This window comes from Nelusetta ayraudi, unplaced genomic scaffold, assembly GCF_046127955.1.
Source record: "Nelusetta ayraudi isolate G7.1 ecotype Tasmania unplaced genomic scaffold, CSIRO-AGI_Nayr_v1 ptg000018l, whole genome shotgun sequence".
Lineage (NCBI taxonomy): Eukaryota > Metazoa > Chordata > Actinopteri > Tetraodontiformes > Monacanthidae > Nelusetta > Nelusetta ayraudi.
The window spans coordinates 2,998,774-3,015,947 of record NW_027466068.1 but is presented as its reverse complement, the minus strand read 5'-3'; the positions used below and the strand labels follow the sequence as shown (position 1 = coordinate 3,015,947).

Sequence of the window (17,174 nt, the reverse complement as noted above, 5' to 3'; positions counted from 1 at the left end):
ATCCGACACACAGCTGAGGCTCTTATCACCGCATGGCTGATGATAGTGCCGTGACCTTTTGACCCCGCTGCTCCTCTCACTGCTCCCTAAATGGAGCATCAACATGATGCTGCCCTCTGGTGTTGTTTGCCCAGATGGAGCTCCAGACATCTCCTGCTTCACTGAGGGTTGCAGGGGAAGTGGGAGATGAAGAGGAGGGGTAGAGGGAGGAGGTTGAGGGGGAGGTGAGGAATCAGGAGGAAGAGGAGGAGGAGCAGGAGGAAGGGGAAGGGAGGAGGGCGAGGTGATTAAAGCTCATTGATTTGCTGACTGGTCTTCAGTGGCTGCCAACGTCTCATTCAGAGTGGAGAGGAGGTGATAATGAATCCATCTTGTCTTTATGATCCGTGACAGAGACGACGTGTCCGTGACTTGATGCCCACCCCGTCCCCCCTCCCTCAACCAATGGGTGAACTGTGCTTTGAGCAGAGGAGGATGTCAGACAGGCTCCCAGAAAGTGGAGCTGTGCGGGCACATCATCTGCCTCCATTAGTGTCATTAGCACAGAATGATTTCAATTACAGTTGATGCCCACACACCAAACTGACTTTGCATTATAGGACATGTTTCCACTGGCTCGCTTTGGCTCGGCTCAGCTCAGCTGCGCTCAGTTTGTAGGCATTTCCACTGGCTGCTACTTGGTTCCGAGGGTGACCATTTTGGTCCCTACTTCTTTGGGGTTTCAAGCGTGCTGACCAGGGACCATAATGGTGACGTAGCACAGAGCAGGGCACTGATTGGGTAAGAGTTTTGACAAAAGCCAAGTGGGACTCTTTGACAAAAGCCAAAACCACCATTTCTAAATGCCCCATGTGTGGATTTCTACATTTTCACATATTTAAAACTGAAATGCTGATGAAACTGTGCCATGGGCGAACGAAGAGCAGCGGATGTTTTTGTTCTTGGTGGCTGAAGAAAAATGCTTAATGGACGGAGTGACACGCAATGAAAAAGTCTTCCTGGTTTCCCAGCTGATGACTGCAGTACAGCAAAACAGTGTCGGGAGAAACTCAAAGAATGCTGAGTGACTGCCGAGCGACTACTGAAGAATCAAGGACCACAACAGTCGGAGTGGAACCAACAGAGAAAAATGTTGAAGGTTTGTTTAGCCTCATGGTTGCGATGGGTGACAAGAGAATAGTCAGCCACAGCAGTATTCGAAAAAATGTGTGATGACTGTGAGTGTATTGTGACCTCAGTAACTTTAGTTTTAAGGCTGTTTGCAAAGTACAACCGCTGAATCGTGTTGATAAACTGTTAGCCACCAACGCTAACTCCATGTTCTGCTTGTGTTTTGTGTTAAGAGGCATCGATTCTGCCTCTTAAGTTTCGCTCCTCATTGCAATTTTAACATTGCTAGCATGTTAACACCGGTTGAATAGAGCTGTTGGTGCCTTAATCGGAGTTCTCCGATTGAGACACCCAGATATTGCGATTGGAATTCGAATTTCTCCCTCATGTATATGTGGCAAGGTGAAGAGGGCCCAGGCAGTCTTTGGACCCCAGACTCCCGGGGAATAGTCATGCGCACTAACCCGTTGGCCAATTGGAGGCATAGTGACAGGACCCTCAACTGTCACATCAGCCAAGTTGGCGAGGTAAAGGTACTTAAACAAAATAATCTGCAAAAGTAATAATGACAAGCCACCCCAGGGGGCAGTGCACCCAGGGAAATCTACTATAACAAGGCACACAAGCACCTAAGATTTTCTTCTTTTTAAAAAAAAATGTTTAATTCGATAATCACTTAAAATTAACGCAGACAACATTCACACCAAATAAAATGAAACAATATAATAATAAATCAAAATAAAAGGGGTTTAAATAAAAAGGTTGGAGCTGAGTGAGTGGGTGATGACTGGTGCAGGGGGAAATCCAATAAGATAAAATAACAATAATAATCACCCCACACATGTGCCATACACACTCGCACTCTTTAGTGAACTCAAAAAAACTGCACCGAGTAACTGCAAACAAGACGACAGGGAACTCCAACAACTGAAAGGAGAAAAGAAATCAATAATGGAACAGCAAACAAACATACAGAAAAGGCCAAATAATCTACCAATTAACGTGTGGCGCTATTACGAGTTGCACCTGGAGTGGAATTGGCGCTCGTAGTTACTTCCTGGAGGCTCGGAACACCTTCACAAGTCCACAAAGCTTCTTGAATGATCTGTGCGTTATTCGGAAATGTGTTAAAAACGCTTTCATTACAGTTGTGTTTTCTACTTTCGTTTAAGATCACAGTAAAAGGGTGACGGCACAAAGTGTAGAATCGAAGACATGGTTGTGTTGTAGCCCTCCAAAAGCACACGGCGTTGTTGGCTGCCTCTTCAAATCGCCAATCACCTGTCAGCGTATTGTCGATAGATATTGTACTGAGTTTATCATTTGGTTGAAATGAAGTCCAGCTTCACGCAAATTTTGCAAATATTACATTTCCTCTTTTTTTAAAAAAAAATGTCATTAGTACATAGCGCTCACTTATGGTGATGGGAATTCTGGCTCTTTTCAGTGAACTGGTTCTTTTGTCTCGGCTCACTAAAAAGAGTCGGTTCTTTTGGCTCCCAAGGCTCCTGTGATTTTTTTGTTGCTTCTTTTATTTTATGAACAAATTATATGCTAAAATTAATCATTACTGTTCATGATATCAAAATATTAAATGTATATTATTTATACACTCAACATGGAACAGTACTGTAAAAATAAATATACCAAAATAAATACCCACCCTAATCCAACTATGTACAAGTGAGAGAACACATCAACGAACATCAAAATAAAAACAAAAAAATTGCAGAACAAACAAAAAGCAGCTTTCAGCTAAAAACTTTCAGTTTAGTCAAGATTGGCATTCAAAAAAACCTAAATGCCAATCTTGTGTGTCAGTGTGTATGTGTCATATGGTAGTCATTATTCCGTTCATCCTGTTTCTGATATAATTCTTTTTTTTGTAATTTCTCTATCCGCTAGAACACCTTCTATATTGCCAGCAACTCCGCGACTGGATATGGATCAACCCGTTTTCTGGTTTAATTCCGGGATGGATGGCATAACGTTTATTATCTGCACCTTTTCTCCATCTCTCCATTTCTCTCCTTTTCTCTGGCGCTCAGGGGTGAAGTGCTCAGCGCAGGTAGACAATGCCACACATCTTGACTAATCTTGTGCGGCTTTCTCAACAAAAAAAAACAACAACAAAAAAACCAAAACAATCAGCTGCCGAAAAAAAAAACCCAGACTCCCAGCCAATCAGGAGCTGTCTCTCTTCATTCACTTCAAAGGGTCGACTTGCTGTGGTAGATTTGGGCTTCGGCAGTAAAATCGGCAGTAATATGTTGTGTACGTTGACGACGGTAGTGAAGCCCATCCGCAGCAGTTCGTTAAGGAAACTCGTCAAGTTGAAGACAAGTACAGATATTACACCGGTGTTGTCATTGTGCGATAAAAGAGGTTAACCGGAAGTTAACACGCTGAGAAGACTCATATCGCCCCCTAGTGTGGGGGCGTGGAGGTGGACGCGTTGCCGTCAAAAATTCAGTTTTCTCAGCTGCATCCCGAATTATGAGCTTATTCAGATTGAGCTCTGCATGTAAACAGAGTCAGTGGTGCACGCATGCAGCTGGGCGAGGGCTGGTTCAGTGCACGACTGAGTGAAGCCAGTCTCCAGCTGGCATGGTGCTCGATGGTTGACTCTTTGGTGACTAAAAAGTGAATTAATTGTCTTGATGAATCCGCTGACAAAACAAGAAGTCTATACCAAGAGTTTAATATTGGCCAAACTTGATTTTTTTTTTATTTTAGATTTTTTTTGTATTTGGTTTTAAATTTCTGCCTGGAATTTTGTAATGGCATTTCCTGTGTTTTTGTGCCAACATGCTGTCTATGAAGAAAAAAAGAGGGTCTTGTTGTTGCCTGTTGCCTTTAGCCATTCGATGATAACAAAAGCTGCAAGTAATTCATCTCATGTGGCTGTTTGCTTTAATTGAAACATCTTCACAATAGTTAGTTTTCCTCTTCTGGCCAGCTACATCGTCAGAGAGGTGAGTCAACTGGGCCTGGAACCTGTTCTGATTTTAGTAGATTCCAAATTTTTAAAATGAAATGGGATTCCTCCTTTTTTCTAAAGTGTTTTTGAAGTGTGCGCCCTTTTTTAGAAGCAGAAAGGAGAAAACCACCTCTGTTCAATCTCTGTTCTGGCTTTTAAAAGAGCCTTTGATCTATAGAGCCAGACTGGACATCTCCAGCGGAGCCACGCCCGGGCTAACGGCGGCTCTGCTCAGGACACAAACTGTGGACCTGCAGAGCTTGGTCCAATCTGCTGGACCGGCTCTAAGTGACCACCAGACTGTGGGACGTGTGCTGGGCCTCCAGGCGGGCAGGATGGCTGAGAAGCTGCTACAGCTGTGAAGGGGCAGTCTGTCTCCTGGAGAGAGAAACTGCCTCACGCAGCTGGAATCAGGGACGGAACCGGACGTCACAGAGCCTTTCCCTGCAACGCAGATCAACCCTCCGACGGAGACAGAAGGCTCGCTGCTGGGGCCAACACTTCTTTGCCTCAGTCACACCAACAGGAAGAACCTCTACAAGGCTTGTGTCCAAGTTTTTAACAAAAAGACTGAAAAAGAAAAGAGCAGTTATGCGCTTGGACTGAAAGACTGGGAGATGCTACACATCACTGGAGGATCTTGTACAAACCGCCACTGAAGAAAGACTGGAGATGTACAGTGGCGTACCCTCCAAGGTGCAATTACATTTTGCGTTTATTTCGGTCATCAACCCTGCTGTGTCTAACCAGTGCCCCTTCTGTCACTCCAGGGAAAGTTTTTTTTTTCTTCACATTTTTAATGTTTGTAACAGACTCACTCCATTATTTACTCTTTTAACCAATGTTTTTAGTTCTTTTAATCAAAATTTTACAATCCCTAATTTTATGTATGGTACAGGCAACAACAAAAAAACAAGAGAATGTGGCAGCTCAATTTTTATTGTTGGGGAAGCAAAATGTCACATTTCAAGAAGAAACAAAATAGAAGATTTTTTTAAGTACTGATGCAACGATGGTGTGGCGCTGCAACCTTTTTTTGCAGAATCCAGTTGGAATTTTCTTTTTTTTTTAAATGTTGAAAAACCTTGAGACTTTCTCAGCAATGTGGCCACAAAAAACATTTTGTGTGCTATTTTAAATATGTATTAGGACTGTTTGTTTTTTGGAGAGTATCTGGACATTATAAGTATACAGTACACTGGACAGTATAAGTATGTAATTGTTTTGGAATGTTGAAGAAATGTTCATGTTGAAGATATATTGAAGATATATTGAATGTTGAAGATATATATATTTCTATTCTATTTCTATTGGCTTGTGTTCGATTGTTTTTGTTTATTGTTATTTATTACCTTTTTATTTTTGTTGTTAATTAATTTTTTTCATAATTTCATGTGTCTGTTAAAATTTGCATAATATCATGCTTGTTTTTGTAAATAAACTGTGGTTGTAAAAATAAAAAAAATTGTCTTCTTCATCCTTCTTCTTCATCTTTATTTATTTATTTATGTAGTTTGATTGATTGAATGGAAATGAGAGCGGCAAATAAATGTTATTTTTCAAAAATCAAAAAAATCTTCTTCTTCTTCTTCTTCTTCTTCTTCTTCTTCTTCTTCTTCTTCTTCCAGGTGATTGGTCCTCCTTGGCCCTCCTGCCTCTCACAGGTCATTTCAGGTGCATCATCCATTTCTGGACTGTTGCCAAGGCCATCTTCCCTGTGTAGTTAATCAAGTAAAAAGAAAAAGAAAATCGAGAATAGAACAAAACTTATAGTAATACATACTGTAATTATTATAGGTCAAGTAATGATAAAACCAAACGACAACAACAGTAGGCACAATGGCATCAACAATAGCTACAATCTTGCCATTAAAACGTGCCAGGGATGTCGACAATATTAATCATACCCTGATGTGAATGTGATGCGTGTCTTCACGCGACACTGAGCCCTTCAAGGCCTTCGGGATTTATGAGCGACGGAGAGAAGACGTAGCTGCAGTGGAGCAGCAGCAGCACCGATCTATTGTGCTGTTCACATTGGAGCTGGTGATGGCAGGTGCTTCACTTGACTCTGCCGGAAGTCAGCACTGGGAGTTGGCACTGAGAAGAGGCACTAGTAGGAGTTACTAGGAGGAGGCAGTTTGGGGAGACACTGGAAGGAGGCACTGGGGAAAAATATTTCTTTGGAGCGGCTGATAAAAGCTAAAGGAAAATGTTTCCATCTGGCCAAGAAAAGGGCGCATGTATGAAACTGCTGGACTGAAGGCACGGACACTACATCAAAAAATGAAATTGGGGAATATGGGAGAATTTGTCACACACCGAAGCGTCTCAACAACCTGCCATATCATTATGGAAATTTCCTTGAACGTGTTGGATGTGTTTTAATGTCTCCATGTGGAACGGAGCTGGTGGAAAACCTTTAGAGGAAAAGGAGGAAAAATAACCATGAAGGTGACTGACTGGACAGGGCACATTCAAAGTTGGCCAATGAGATTTACACTTTGCCTGGTGGCCCCTTGTGACATCACCACTGGCCAGCTCAAGCAACGGAGACAACATGGTCACGTTGGATGGAACCCTCGCAGGTGAACTTCCAGTGTATATTTTAATATAATTATCAAGACTTATCCAGTCTAGTCCAGCCCAGCCCAGTCCAGGCCAGTCCAGTCCGGTCCAGTGAAGTTAATTGACACGTGGTGACCAGTGAACATGAGGATGATGGTCTTTTAAAAAGTTGGAGGGAAAGAATCAACCATTTAACCATCCAGAATATGACAGCGTGTTCCTGCACATGCTTCTAAAATACAGTATTTCAAGACAGGTGCAATAAAACACTTTTGTGGATATGTAAGAAAGTGTATATATTTTTTCTTTTTAATTCACTCTTTGCACTGCACATGCTGCTATAACTATGCACATTTCCCCAATGTGGGATAAATAAAGGCATTCTTATTCTTATTCTTATAATATCCAGCTGATATCCGCTGATAGCTGGTGGCCAAAGTTGCTGGGGCCTGATTGGTTTCAGCTGCGTTTAATGAAGTCTAGATGACAGTCGTGGAGCATTTTGAGTCTCTGTGGTGTGAGTGAAAGGATGAGTGTTTAATCTTGCGAGAGGAACAAGGGTATCCGAGACGAGCGTGTGTCCGACACATTTGTTCAGCGAGCATCATGAGTACAAGTTTTTTATACCACGGAATAAACATGAGCATGAGATGAATAAACATGAGCATACAACGAGCAGATACACATGTAATTTTGTTGAACACCTCCCCAAAAATATCTGGATTTGCTACAGACACAGTGTCGCCAGGCAAAGATACAACCCGCTATCCAAGCTACTTGACACCTTCGTCAATCTGTTTTGGTCAACCTCACATAACCTTGGTGTTTAAAGCTTCCATGAGAGGCTGCATATACTAAAGTCCAGGGCTCCGTTGCACAAAACTAGGATAAGGGATTAAGCCGGGATATCTTGGTCATCCTGGATGAATTTATCCGTGATCCGGTTGCACAAAAGTAGCATAGGTGGAAGAGCAACATGTTATGGTATAAGTTACCATGGAGATTTATTCTGTGGAGTGAACCTGCTCCAGACCAGGCTAAATTCCAGGATCTATTTAATCTCACTCCTTGTCTCAGTAAACAGTCACCACCAACGGAAACCAATCATTATTTCACTTAACACTACACATAGTTATCACATTCAACTAGACCCACTGTCATTATTTCAACGTTTGGAATAATTTAATTATATTATTTCAAACTTTTGGAATCATTTAATTTCAATCATTATAGAGAAATTAGTTGAGATAATGTTGCAATCATTTGATCATTTGTTACATAACTTATACTTTCCCCATGCATCCTATATAAAAAAATACACATCCCATATAAACATGAATACACGTCAAACATGAGGTTCTTTTTGTGACAGGTGACGGTTCTGTCACTATGCCTCCAATTGACGATGTGCCTTGGCTACTTGGCCAAGGAAATATCTCTTTGGCCGAATGGTTAGTGTGCATGAGTATCACCTGGGAGTCTGGGGTTCCAAGCCCGCCTGTGCCCTTTGCGTCTTGCCAAGTTTATTGAGGTTTTTATTTACACCTCACGAGCTGCAAATGGTTAGTTCATTACCTCAAAGAATAGATATTTCAACTGGTCCCTCTTCTCACTTTTTAGTACCATAAAGTGTTTTAATATTTCTGAGAAGTTGCATTTCATGGTACATTAAGTGCCTTTCTTCTATCCTTATAAATTATGCCAGAGCCAACCAATCATAGCACTAAGGTAGGATTACAGATAAAAATGTTCACAATTTGAGTGCTTAGTGTCATCTCTTTTTAGGCCAAAAGATGCATACATGAAACAAACAGACACCATCATAATTCAATTGACCTTTATTTATTTTAAGATGTGTCATGTTCCTGGAGCTGGGAGAGGAAAGGAGAATAATAATTATTACTAGATTTGTGTTCCAGTCAGCATACAGTGTGCATTGAAAGCATGACTCACCTCCCAATCAAGTTTTTATTATTATTATTATTATTATTATTATTATTATTATTATTATTATTATTATTATTATTATTATTATTATTTCAAGGGTGAGTTTTCTTATTGTTTTCCTTATTATTTCAGACTCCAATAAAAGGTCCGCAGTCTTTCTCTTCTTGTATTGTATGCCCAAATCAGCCAGTTGCATTTGCTGCTGTAGATGCTGGGCAAACAATTGTCTGATAACTTATGAGTTCTGTTAACCCATGAAAATTAGCACAGTGGCAGTTTTGCATTATGGGAATTTCCTTCCATTAATTCCCACTATGTTGCCAGGATGGCTCTCCCCATACACAGCATCTGAGTCCTGTTACACAAATGACATTTTGTGTGGGCACCAAATGATGCTAAAAAAAAAAAGAAGGTGAGCAGGCACCTTCTGCATACAATGTACACCTGTGTATCTTAAATATTAGTTACACACACACACACACACACACACACACACACACACACACACACACACACACACACACACACACACACAAAAGGAACTTTTTTTTTTTAAGCTCAAACGGAAATTCAGCGAAGTCAGTGAACTCGTGTATTTATCAAAATTGTTACAATTAGGAGCTACATTTACACAATTTCACTCACATCTGCAATAAATTCCACCTACAATTTCAACTGGTTCATAATCGGAGTACGACTTTTTCGGATATGATTATTATTATTCATTATCATGATCGTAATTGCGATTGTTCCAGCGGAGGAGCGAGTTCGTATTTGTGCACTACCTACGCATTCAGACGGTCAGCGATACTTCGCCGCGCTTTTCTCTCTGCTTTAACGCTGCGGCGGTGGTGCCTTTCTTCTGTATTTCTTCTTTTACCTCCTCATAAGCCCCCATGGGGATTTCCGCCTCGGACGGGAAAAGGACGCCGCTCTCGTTGTCATGGCGAATCCTTGATTCTGAGCTCGATAACGGGGGTCTATCTGAGGGAGCCGCGTGCGCGCACTTATCCAGGATAGGTTTCACCTGGCTTGATGAATCCGTGCGGTCTCCTCCTGGATGTGTTTTTGTGGAACCGCTTAAACCTGGACAGACGTGTTGGGAATTGGTTGAGCGCGGCTTACTTACTCATCTCGGATGACGTCATCCGTAGATGTGAGTGATATTTTGTAAACGTAAACTACAAAAGACGTTACAATTTTGATAAATAGACGAGTTTACTGACCTCACCGAATTTCCGATTGAGCTTTAAAAAGGTTTTTCATATTGTGTGTGCATGCCTGCGCGTCTGTGTACACACAGATTAGAACTATATCTAATTTTGGTTTGTCTTGCAGTCTGCGGCAGCATTGTCATACTGTTGGAGCCACCAGCATCATCAACACCAGCTGATGCTGTTCCAGTGAGTACTAGCACAAAGGCCTGGCAAGTCTAGTCTACTGGCTTCATTATTGATCCTGTTAAATACGATAGGGTGAAGGCACCAGGGCAGCAGCCACAGCAGCATCTGACCTGGATGATGACGAGACCATCTCCCTAGGTTCCAGAAGGAATGAGGAGGTATCATGTCAAGCTTATTGAGGTTCTTTTCTGTCGATAACAGTGAGGCATCATGATTTGGTACCCACACTAAATTTCATTTTTGTAACAGGACCCAGATGCTGTGTATGCAGAGAGTCATCCAGGCAATATAGTGAGTATCAACAATGGAAGGATGTGTTTACAGAAGTCACAAGTCATCAGACAACTGTATGCCCAGCATCTAAAGCTGGCCGATGTGGGCATACTGTACAAAAAAAGGAAAATTGAAAACCTTTCCTTGGAGTCTGAAATAAAAAGGAAAACATAAAAAAAAAAAAAAACTTGAACTTGAAATAAAAAAACTTGAACTTGAGGGTCATGCTCTCAATGCACACTGTATGCTAACTACATTTGAGACACAAATGTAATAACAAGGAACAAGGTAGGCCTTGACCCTGAAATAAAACTCAATTGATCTATAATGGTGTGTTTGTTTGCCTACAAAGAGATAACCTTAGTGTTATGATTGGTTTCGAAGTTGAAACACCGGCATCATTAATAAGGTTAGAAGAAATTCACTTAATGTACCCTCAAATGCAATGTCTAAAAAATATTAAAACACTTAATGGTAATATAAAGTGAGTAGAGGGAACAGTTGAATCATTTATTCTTTCAGGTAGTCTATATCATAATGACAAAAGGTACCACGATAAACTAACCATTTGCAGCTCGTGTGCCTTGAGGATGTAAAGGTGTTTTACGTGAAGTGAAATTGACCAATAGTCTATATAAAGGCCCCAAATTGTCGGTTCCTTCCTGCTCTAACAATGGCGTGCCCATTTTTGCAAGACGTTGTGGACGAAGAAGCGCTTGTGGTCAGGAGAGCCTTGAGACGACAGAGGGTCCTTCGGGACCGGTTGGATCCACTGGCCTTTCCTGATGACCACCTGTACGAGAGGCACAGATTTTCTGCAGATGGCATTAAGTATCTGTGCAGACTGTTGGGTCCCAGGATTCGGCCCATGCACTGAGTGTGGAGCAAATGGTTTGTGTGACCTTGTGCTTTTTTGCAAGTGGGGGCTTCTTGTACTCAGTTGGAGATGCGGAGCAACTGAACAAGACCACAATTTGCCGCACAATATGTCGTGTGTGTGTGTGTGTGTGTGTGTGTGTGTGTGTGTGTGTGTGTGTGTGGCTATTAAAGCTCTGGCAGGTGTCTTCATCAGCTTTCCTGGCCACAGGAGACTCTCTGACATGAAAGAGGAGTTTTATAAGATAGCAGGTAAGAAAAACTACAAATTACAGAACCTCTGTTAATAATCATAGTAGGATACTTATTTTCTTTGGTGTTACAGGTTTCCCAAATGTCATTGGTGCATTGGATCGCACACATATCAGGATTAAAACCCCCTCAGGTGCTGATGAGGCAGATTTTTTTAAATAGGAAATCCTTTCACAGCATTAAGGTTCAGGTAAACATGATTTTTTAGATATTGTAAAAAAAGGAACATTGTACAATAATTCTGATGTGTGGTAATAATGTAATAGTCATTATCTTATAATTTCAGATGGTCTGCAATGCTGACAGTCTTTTCACCAATGTTGTGGTAAAATGGCCTGGGTCAGTCCATGACTCCAGAGTCTTTCGGTCTTCTGAAATATATCAGCGCCTATCACCAGGTGAGTCACAACTTCTATTAACAACCACTTTTTACAAGGTAGCTTTATTGTCAATACTACAATATATGTAAACCTATACAGAGCATTGAAATGTTGTTATGTCTGTGTGAAGAATATTGCTCTCATTTATGAGGTTGTGCTGATGAAATCTCTGGTGTATTGCTGGGGGACAGGGGCTATGCCTGCCAGCCTTTTCTCCTGACACCTTTCAATGACCCTCAGGAAGCTCAGCAGGCCCACAATCATGCCCATGCCAGGACCAGTGGCCTTTGGCCTCCTGAAGGCACGCTTTCATTGCCTTCATGAGTTGAGGGTCAGTCCTTTGAGGGCATGTGACATCACTGTGGCCTGCGCTGTCCTCCACAATGTGGCCTGCCTGAGAAAGGAGAGGACCCCCAGAGTGCTGGCAGAAATGGACTGGGATAACCCAGCCATCTTCCCTGACGACGAGAGTGGTCAGCTGGTCAGGGACCAATATGTGTTGAATTATTTTAGTTAATGCAACAGAAATTTAAGTTAAATATGTCCTGCATTGGCAGAAAAGTTTGTGTTTTTTATCCAATTTAAATTGATAGAGTATGTCTACACAAGTTTGCAGGGAGGCAACTGCATCTGTTCATTTGTCAATTTGTTGTATGGATTTGTTCTGCATTTATTTCAGTATACAGACATACGGGATGGATAGACATGTGTGTTCTATAAAATGCCTCGACATTTATCCTTTAATAAAAGAGCCTCATGTTACTCTTGTGTGTGTGTGTGTGTTGAGTTTGCGCTAAAGTCCAACGCTAAATGTTAGAAATTATCTGAACTGTTAAGCAATACCAATTTTTGAAATAATGCCATTGAGTCGAGTTGAAAGTGACAACAATGTGCAGAGTTGAGTGGAATAACGATTGGTTTCCGTTGGTGATGATTGTTCACTGAATTACAGGGTGATATTAAATAGATCCTGGAACTTAGCCTGGTCTGGAGCAGGTTCACTCCACATAATAAATCTCCATGGTAACTTATACCATAACATGTTGCTCTTCCACTTATCCTACTTTTGTGCAACTGGATCACGGATAAATTCATCCAGGATGACCAACATATCCCGGCTTAATCCCTTATCCTAGTTTTGTGCAACGGGGCCCAGGAGTAAAGGGCAGAACAAAGCAGAGCCAAAAGGTCCGACGCAAGAGGAGGGTAACACAGGGAAGGACCAACAACACCGGCAGCATGGGATGTGAGTTCGGATCCACGGGCTCTAACAGGTTAGACTGTGAGAAACTGTGTTCCTCTCAAGATTTTTAAAGGGGTCCTTGTTTATTTTTGGAAGAGTATGATGAATCTATTAAATGTGGAAATGGCCATAATCATAGGGCCCCTTTAAGTTGTCAAACCGCAATGCTATGCAACATGAAGTTTGCAAAACAGTCAATGAAATGTCACTCATACTTCCAGAGTTACATTCTATATTATATAGATATTCAGAGAAACATTTCTAAAGGATTCTCAGTAATGTGTCTGGATTCAGTTTATCAAACCTCACAGAAGTCTGTGTGAGAAGAAAAGGTCAATCACTAATAACTGAACCAAAGGACCTTACTGAGATGAAACATCAGTTTCTGTCATGGCCTCCAATCTCATGGTGACAGCTCAAAACTGCTTGAGTTCCATTGGCCAGCCACTAATCCTCGCGTTCTATGACACGAATGACACCAGGAAAAAAAACAAAACACACAAAAACAAACAAACAAACAAACTTGATGGCCATGGTTGACAGAAATAACCATCAACCATGAGACCCTTTAGGGCTGTCGCACAGGCAGCACATTTCTCTGTGAGTTGGTAATCTACGGACGTGTTTGTCAGTCTGCCGACTTCATCTGAGATGATTATAATCAAGAGTCGTCAGCACAGAAATACATCTCACTGCATAATAGCCTCGAGTTGGCTCCGCAGGAAGCAGCACACAGAACATTTCTATGGAAACTGCTGAACCAGATGACTGCTTGTGGGACTGATCAGAAAACTGCTACCTGATAGCTAGCTAGCTAACAGTAAAGAGGACACCGAACCGACATTTCTCTATAGGTTAACTGCTATTCTAACTGAATTTATGTTATGTTATGTTAAGTTATGTCATATTCAGCAGCAGCAGCTCTGATCTCCTTTTTTCACTTCAGCTCCACCTTTGGCCACTGGCTGTGAGGCTGAGCTGCGAACGAACAAATCACTCAGTGGCTCACCCGCCCACACTCACAACATGAACAAATAACTCAGTTGTTCTGGGAGTGGATCGAGCTCGTGTCTGAATATGGATTTTTGTCATTTGACTCAATGACTTGACAGGCCAATTCTCTTTGACTGACCAATATAAACTGGAGTCAGTTAAACGTTCCCTGTTACTAATGCAGTGATGATAAACTAGACCAAGGATTTTGGTTGTTTGCAGCTGTTTGAGGATTTGAAATTTGCTGTCATTGGCATATGTTCACCTCCCCTAGTTTCCAAAATCACAGACTTTCACACTGTAAACCAATCAATCACACTGTAAAAGCATTTTTCCGCTGAAACAGACGGAAAATCCACACCATGAAACGTCAGCAGCTGAAATGAGCAGCGTCTTCAAAACCCTTCCGTGTTCTTCTCCTCCACCGTCCCGTCCTTGTCATGAAACCACCTGAATAACAACAACAGACAGGAAGCATCCTCAGTCGTGTCAGACGCTGCGAAGTGAGGGAGTGGAAGTACGAAGAGCGCCGGGCTGTTTGTGAATCAGCAGTGTGTCAATGTGAGAGCGGAGGGGATGAAGATCCTCACGCTTGGCTGGCTCCTCACTCAGCAGGGCAGGAGGTTGGAAGCACCTTGGAGGGCAAAAAGTCAACATTGGTCATAAATTCTGCTGCTGAACAAACAGATGTGGATGCAGCAGTGTTGCTGCTCACTGTTGGTCAGGCTCAAGCTTTCAGCTGTTGCTGTTGGTTTGCAAACAAGTGGAAAAAACACAATATTTCATTTTTTAATAACTAGGTAAAATGTAAATAGATGAATAAATAGATTTTAAAAAAGGGTAAAATGGATTATAAGTTGTTAAAATGAGTTAATTTAAATGTAACTAATTTGAGTGTGGTGACACTCAAATTGTGTGTAAAAAAAGAAGAGACGATGATGTTAAAAATATATAATGTCTGTCAATGTACTACGTTTCTGACAAGTTTGGTTTCAGGCGTAGAGCGATTGTGTTTTTTTTCCCAACTGTCATTTATCTCATCCAAGTCTGTATATTGGTTGCTTGCGTTCGCACTGAAACTGTCATCCAATTGATCCAAGAAAGAGAGATGGGGGGATATCCGGAGAGCGAGGTAGACGGACACGGAGACTGAGACTGGGAAGAACGTGGAGAACTAGAAGAAGAAGAAGAAGACCTTTATTGATCCCACGATGGGGAAATTTGAAGAAGGGTATGCTGGAGTTGTAGCGTGGAGATAAACGCAGAGTCTATCAACCGGGTGCACGTGATGAAAGCATACTGGAGGTAAAAAAAAAAAAAAAGGGCAATATTAATCGTGTTGCTGTTAAGAGATGATAAACGTTATTAGTGATTAGCTCGTGCTAACACACTAGCACAGTATGTCTTGTAATGGTGTGTGCGTGGTATGCGTGTTTGTGAACTCGGTAAGATTTCCACTAAGTGCAATGTTGTTGTTACCTGTTAAACGTGTATTTGTGTGCTTGCCAGAGGACACGGGTGGCGTGTCCATCGGGGTGGCGAACAGCGGGGGTCGACAGTGTGTTGGGCCACGTGTGTGTCTCCTCAGCGTTCTCAATTTCCATCTTCAGTCACCATTTCTTGTCTTGTCTTGTCCGCAAAATGCCCTTAAGTTGTCTCTTGAGTTGCATCAGCTGTGCATGTCCTTCATTCCCAAGAGTGGTTGTTTCTACGTTTATCTATACGTCCTGCTCGACTGTGTCCTTTTATGGGCGACAATGGGGCAACGGGCACAGATGTTTAGCGTGGGACACACCAAAAAGCTGTATAAAAGGATGCACTGGTCTTCTATCTGGGCTCCCATCTCTACAGAATGCTCTGTGAGGTTGGGGGCCTTTGAGACTCTCTAATAAAAGTCAGCAAGCCACACTTCGATTGTTCAGTGAAGACTAAATTTCTGCCGCAATTGTGGAACTATGACAGAAGGGGAAGAAGAAGGAGGAAGAGGAGAAGGAGGAGGAGGAGAGGAGCAGCTGAGGCCTGTTAGTGTCGGCTGAGCCAATCAAAGGCAGGATGATGTAAAGATGAGCTGGTCGTCCTTCCTGCTGTGCTGCTGCAGGAGGTGCCAGAGGCAATTAGAGCCAACGTGTCTCTGCTGTCACGGCTGACATGAGGAGAACCTTCACTGTATCTATCAGCGCTTCCACGCAGCCTGTGACTCACCAGCGCCCCCACAGTTCATTTTGGCCCAGCCTTGGAAAAGAGTGAAAGAGAGGGAGAGAGGGAGAGGGAGAGAGAGAGAGAGAGAGAGAGAGAGAGACCCCCGACTCCCCCTGAGAAAACGTCTCCAGCAGCCTGGAGCGACAGCTCTAGAGACGGATTCATCCAGTTTGATCCGTCAGAGCTTCACTTAGAGCGTTTAGAGGACGTCACTTTGTCACTTTGTCAGTCAGTCAGCAGGGGACGGGGGGACGGGGGGACGGGGGGCTGTTCTCCTCCTCCTCCTCCTCCTCTTCCTCCTCCACCTCCTCCTCTGGTGTTTGGCAGCCCCTCTGAGAGGTAAAGAGGCTTCACTTTCCTTTTGACTCGTTCACGCCTGATCACGTGACAGTGTTCCTCCACTGATGTGTGTTCCTGCTCATGACTGAGTGCTGGAACCTCGACTGGATCTCACTTTCACCAGCGCTTTGTCTGTAGCTGGGAAGACGGGGAGACAACTGACGGACCAAATGATTCTTCCGCCAATGCGGTTGAAACATCAGAGCCGAGGACAAAGCAACGTCACCTGAAAGGCAGTGAGGAGATGACTTAAAGTCAAGTGTGCACTATTTGGAGATTTACAGAAGAAACAGCAACATCAAGTGGTTACATTTTAGATTGCAACATTCTTTTGCTCGCCCTTCCTCTCCTGAGTTTGCCAGTGAACTACAGTGGCCTGCGTACATGAACCTGTATACCTTGTCCGCCTTCTTCTTCGTTGGTTTATTTGAGGACTTGAGCGTTCACTCTAAATACGAAACATTATCCACACCAGGCTTCCATATATAAGAACCATTCTATGTGGAGGAAAGCCTTTTATTGTACTGCCAGTATACACTTTTCCGACTGTATTCATTCGCAGTATATTAAGCTTTCACCAATATAAGAATCTTAACTTGAGCAAAATGCTA

At 42.5% G+C, this 17,174-nt stretch overlaps 1 protein-coding gene and 1 long non-coding RNA gene across 2 annotated transcripts in view; both read left to right on the top strand.

Moving 5' to 3' along the window:
- Window positions 1–17,174, top strand: part of suds3 (SDS3 homolog, SIN3A corepressor complex component) — a 141,858-nt gene that overhangs the window by 16,581 nt on the left and 108,103 nt on the right. The window lies entirely within an intron of this gene.
- LOC142887652 (uncharacterized) lies at window positions 9,942–10,375 on the top strand. The gene is made up of 4 exons (XR_012926572.1): window positions 9,942–10,008; window positions 10,080–10,166; window positions 10,258–10,299; window positions 10,333–10,375. It is a non-coding gene; the product is annotated as an uncharacterized LOC142887652 (long non-coding RNA).